The sequence below is a fragment of the Cebus imitator genome, unplaced genomic scaffold, assembly GCF_001604975.1.
Source record: "Cebus imitator isolate Cc_AM_T3 unplaced genomic scaffold, Cebus_imitator-1.0 Scaffold5, whole genome shotgun sequence".
NCBI classification, from domain to species: Eukaryota; Metazoa; Chordata; class Mammalia; order Primates; family Cebidae; genus Cebus; species Cebus imitator.
In genome coordinates this window covers 13,248,171-13,254,215 of record NW_016107320.1, presented here as the reverse complement: position 1 = coordinate 13,254,215, position 6,045 = coordinate 13,248,171, and positions in this window count along the sequence as shown.

Here is a 6,045-nt window from a genome sequence, read left to right as displayed (position 1 = left end):
AAAGAAGGAAAGAAAGAGAGAAAGAAAGAAAGAAAGAAAGAAAGAAAGAAAGAAAGAAAGAAAGAAAGAAAGAAAGAAAGGAAGGAAGGAAGGAAGGAAGGAAGGAAAAGAAAAGAAAAAAGAAGGAAGGAAGGAGAGAAAAGAAAGAAAGAAGAGAGAGAGAGAAAGAAAGGAAGGAAGGAAGGGAGGGAGGGAGGGGAGACAGAAAGAAAGAAGAAAGAAAGAAGAAAAGAAAGAAAGAAAGAAAGGGAAAGAAAGAAAAAGAAGAAGGAAAGAAAGAGGAAGGAAGGAAGGGGAAAGAAAGAGAGAGAGAGAAAGAAACAGAGAAAGAAGGAAAGAAAGAAAGAAAGAAAGAAAAAGGAAGGAAGGAAGGAAGGAAATAGAAAATCCCTTAAATTACCCATAACGTACATTAGAGATTATTATGGCTTTGGCTGAGTCAGATGAAGTTGCAAGGCCTTGTTAAATGTGAAATGAAGATTCTTTTCTAAGTCAGGGTCTTGCTCTGTCGCCCAGGATGGAATACAGTGGCATAATCATAGTTCACTGCAGTCTTGGATTCCTGGGCTCAAGTGATCCTCTTGCCTCAGCCTCCTAAGTAGTTGGGGTTATAGGTGCATGGCACTGCTCTCAGCTGAAATACAGATCTTAAACCCCAAAACTCATACTTAGCATGGAGAGATGCTCATTGCAGGAAAAACACAAGGAATCCCACAGGAATAGAAGAGTCAGGTCTTCACTCCTTCACCCCAGGGTTTCCGCCATGGGAAGAATGACCAGCAGGAACTCCAAGCACTATTTGAATCCACGATTCTCAACCCTGGCCGCACATTGGAATCACCTGGGGAGTTTTGAAAAATACAGATGCCTGGGTTTTACCCTCAGTGATTCTGATTCCACCCTGCTAGAGAATAGCTTGAGCATCTGAATTCTTAAAATCTCCTTAGTGATTCTAAGATGCAGACAAGGTTGAGAACCAGTGATTTAAGTTGTTCTCTCTCCTCGCCCTTGCCTCATTTGAATTCCTATGAGTTAAAGGGCAAAGGCAGAGTTCAGTTTTGGACTTATGGTGACTGTTGGAGGTTCAAGCAAAGACACCCTCTTCCCTCCAGTAATGATCCCTCTAGGTCTTATAAATGTTTATCCAGGCAGCCCTGGGTTCAGCAACAGTTCCTGATTGATGGGTACAGTTGCTGGGATAGGGAAGAGGCTCTTCCAGACAGTAGTTCCAGACAGCTTGACTCTGAAGCACAAACAAACAGAAAATAGTCACTCTGCCTCCCAACCTGTTCAGCACTGGGGAGGTGGCAGGGTGGGGATCAGGGGAAGATTTCAAACAAGGGCAACATTTACTAGGCTTTTCCAACCATGCTAGAATAGTTATTACTGCAAATAGCCATGTTGACTGCTACGAGTCTGTAATTTTAACCTCTGAAGTAACATGTTCTCAGAGCTTCTGATATCTCGGTTTGTTGAAGCAATAAGGAAAATCCAGGGACAGTACTTGGGTCCTCATGCCCCAGGTGCTAGCGCCCTAGTGAGAACCAGGCTCTGCAAAATCAGGCTCCAAGACCATGACAAGGAGTCTCCTTCAGAGTCTGGGTCACGGCTGAGTTCTCCTTTTTCTTGCCATACCTGTAATCTGCACGCCCTCTCCTTAAAATGGTCCTTGTGTTACAGGAAAGTGGTCACAATCCAGATCCCAAGAGAGGGTTCTTGGATTTTGCACAAGAAAAAATTCAGGGTGAGTCCATAGAGTTAACTGAAAGCAAGTTTACTAAGACAGCAAATGAAAGAATGGCCACTCCATAGAGCAGCCCGGAGGGCTGCTGTTGCCCATTGGTATGGTTATTTCTTGATGACATGCTAAACAAGGGGTGGATTATTCATGCCTCCGCCTTTCAGACCATATGCTAACTTCCTGATATTGCCATGGCATTTGTAAACTGTCATGGCGCTGGTGGGAGTGTAGCAGGGAGGACGACCAGAGGTTACTCGTGGCCATCTTGGTTTTGATGGGCTTTGGCAGGCTTACTGCAGCCTGCTGTATCGGCAAGGTCTTTATGACCTGTATCTTGTGCTGACCTCCCATCCCATCCTGTGACTTAGAATGCCTTAACTGTCTGGGAAAGCAGCCCAGTAGGTCTCAGCCTTGTTTTACCCAGCCCCTATTCAAGATGGAGTTGTTCTGGTTTGCATGCCTCAGACAACTGTTTCTCCAGGCATCTGCCCTGGAGCATCTTTGAAACTCTAACTCCAGGAAATCCTGACCGGCCCTCTCCCCAAGAGGCAATAAAGACCAAGTCAGTCTATCCTCGAGTCTGTAGGATGGCGGCCTAACTCAGCAACGGAAGTGCCACATCAGTCCAGAGTGGACTCCTCCAAGCATAGCCAAAGCCTACCACCAGCCACTCTGCCTTAAACAACTGGACACTGGTAGGACCTCCCCATGAGGTCCCTGGGGAAAGAAGAGGTTCATATCAGTTCCAGCCTTTTGGGCATTCAAATTCAGTCTGTGTTCATCAAGCCCATGATGGAGGAGGCTAGACCATCACCTGAAGCCCAAGAGGAAATCCCAGGTTGGCCCTGATTTCCTGGAGCTGATGCTTTAACACATCAAGAAGGCAGCTCTTCTATGGAAGCCCCAGCCCAACTAGCCCATAGCAGCCAATCCAGGGCAGGCACTTCCAGTCCGGGGCAGGCCCAGTGACCAATCCAAGGCAGGCACTTCCAGTCTGGGGCAGGCCCAGTGACCAATCCAAGGCAGGCACTTCCATCAAGGGCAGGTCAGTCCCAGTGCTCTGCTGACATGTGTTATTTGGGTTACCCCCACCTAGGGCCCAAGAGAAACCCTTGGCCTTCTAAAGGTTCTCTGAAAAATAACTCAATAAAAGGGATCACTTCATTCTCATTCTCTTTCTTGGACTCCCCCCCAACTCTTCTCTCTAGTCTCCTAATTACGCCCTGTGCAAGGGCACCAGAGTTCAAGCTTGTCTTTCACACACTATATGAAAGCAGGGTGAACAAGATGGCGTGGTCATATAGACTACAGCCTTGTGCAGTCATGCGTGGAGCAGAGAGAGTGCAGAGAAGCGAAGTGGAAGTTCAGAAGTAGAAGCAAGAGCCTGAGCTTTGGAGTTAGATTTCAACTGGAAAAAAGACATGTACATTTATTTAATGTGTATACAAGGGAGGCTTCAGAATGAAGGCCCATAGATACAGGGGAAGTTGTCCATTTTTATGCTTAGGTGCAGCAAAGTATGGACAGCCAAGTAGAAATATGATCGGACTAAAAGGGAACGATCTAGTGCTGATGGACTGAGCGGGGACGCCCAGCAAGGCCTGTCTGTCCAGCGTCTTCTTGGCCTCTCTGAGCAACGCTCCTTCCTTCTGGGTGTGGGCAAGACCCTCTCTGGAAATGCCCTCCTGTCAAACAAGGTCGATCGCATAATTTTTCATGGTGAGTTTTTACACAGAAAAGCAGAGGAGACATTAGAGTAACATTTTTAAGTTTTATGGCTGGCTTTGGGGAAAATGGGTTCCAGTTTCTATGACCCACCATGGAAAAGAGGGATTCTAGTTTCTCTGGCCAGCCTCAGGGGAGAACGAGAGGCAGAGCCAGGAGGGCAGGAGAGGGCCAGAGGAAAAGTTTTGCTTCTGAGGCCTTCATTTTGGAGGTATTGTTTTCTAAGCCCCAGCACCCACCTTGGGTTACCCCAATCCTGCTAACAACACAGAAGTCTGGGACAAGCATCTCCTAACCTATGGGTAAGGGAGAGGTTCCCATTCTTGTCTTTGGAATTCCCCACATCTCTAATGGCTTCAGTGGGTGGCTGTGAAATTCTTGAAACAAAAGCAATTCAAATTCATTTTCACTTAAAAAGAAATTAATTCAAAATCCTAGAGCACTTTGTGGGGGCTAAGAGGAAGGAAAAGATGTCACAAAATTGACAAATGTGTGTAATGTATTCATTCATCAACACCCACCATCTGCCACGTACTGTGCAATGTCCTGGCACTACACACACAAATGAGGCACGGCCCTGGCCCCAGCAAGGTCGCGGTTTGGTTTAAGAAGTAGATGATTACAATAGTCTGTGTTAACAGCTGCAGCAGAGGTGATGCGGTAGCCCACATGAAGTGTTGATCTCTGCCTGAAGGTGTCAGGAAAAGGTTTGGGAAGATTGGTAAGAAATCATCAGGACCTAAGAACAAGCAATGTAGGGAGAGATGGCACGTGTGAAGCCACAGAGCTGTGTGAGAAGGTGGCACCTTCAGGAACCAACCTCCAAAGGCTGGGACCTCAACCTCTGTTGAGGCTTTGCCTGACCCAGGAAGAGGGCTTTCCTGGCATCATCCTACTGAAGTATCTTCTTTACTGCACACTGGATCTTGTACATATGTCTTTTAAGCACGGGTCCAGATATGTGGCCTTGGAAGTCACATACGTCATCCTCTGCAGGATGCTAAAAATAACTAGGCCATCTGCTGCCTACTCTCACACCTGCCCAGACAGAAGTCAGCCAGGTAGGCCTTGACAGAAGCCAGGAGTCAGCAGGGGAGGACTCTGGCAGTGCTGCACTTTAACTATTCACTGGTTTTCAACCATTTCAGGAGGCAAGATTTTTGCCACACAGATACGCTGAACTGGTGTCTGAGAATCCCCTAAAGGGGAAGGAAGCCAGTTCTCTTGTTTTCTTTTCTTTCTTTTTTTCTGAGGCAGAGTCTCGCTCTGTCACTCAGAGTGTAGTGACACAACCATGACTCACTGCAGCCTCCACCACCCAGACTTATGTGATGCTCTTACCCCAACCTTCCAAGTAACTGGGACTACAGGCACATGACACCACACCTGGCTAATTTTAAAAAATGTTTTTGTCTTGTACAGAGTCTCACTATATTTGCCCAGGCTGGTCTCGAACTCCTGGGTTTGAGCAATCGTCTCGTCTTGGCCTCCCAGAGTGCTGGCATTACAGTTGTGGGTCATAGCACCCGGCCAAGAGCCTGTTCTTGTTGAGTAGCCATTCTCCACCAGACCGTGGGTCAGTTGCTTTGTATAAGTTACTGTGATCTCTACTTAAAGAGGAAACTGAAGCTCTCATGCCAGCACACAGTGAGAAGGGGTGAAGTCGAGCACTACCCTAAGCCTCTACAAACCCCACAGCCATGCCTGTGCACACACATGCTCTTCCACACCTTCCCAGCAAAACCTTCCTCCAGCCAAGCCAAGGGCTTCCTTTCACCTCCATCCCCTGCCTACCGAGTTTCAAGAGGCCTCTCTCCCGCACCATGATCCTTCCCTTCGGCACAACTCCTTCATCTGGGAACTGTCAGCGACAGCATACACAGGCCAGTTTAATAGCAGGTGTTTTAAAACTTTCAGAACAATCTTTATTTTAAAAAAAATAATGGCCATATATATGTATGGATTCCTAAACGGGAAGCCGATTTGTGTATTCCTTTCCTAATGAGGTCCTCGTTTGGATGACATCAGAGAAAATGAGTAGTGACCAAAGAAACAGAAGAATCAAGCTCTGAAATGAAATCTTGACAAGTGTGAGATGTAAAAATAATCCATTCGTAACACCTTATTCCTCATGCAGATAGCCTCATGTGACCCTAGAGTTTGAGATCTCCCAGTGCTGGGGATGTGATGTCACTAGACAGGCTGGCCAGCAGCCTGCTACGTGAACTGTTGCCCTAACATTGCCAGCTCTGCCCACACCCTGGAAGTGGCTAGTTATAGGCTTCTGGAGGCCAGCCATGCTTCTTTCCCTTCAGATCTATGTCCTCAGCTCAGTGAGATGTGCCTTGTCTTCGTTCCGTCAGTGCCTCTGCCTGTCCTCGGTCTGCTGAGCACTCCCCTCCTTGGGGAACCCCTTATGTAACAGCACAATGCTACAGGACACCTGGTTTCCTCATCCACTCCCCACCTACCTGCTCTCTCCTAAGCTGACACAGTGGGAGGCTTTTCAGAATCCAGTCCTCCAGGCTCCTGTTCCATTCAGAAAACACAGCCTTTCCCCCCAGTTCTCCCAGATCTTC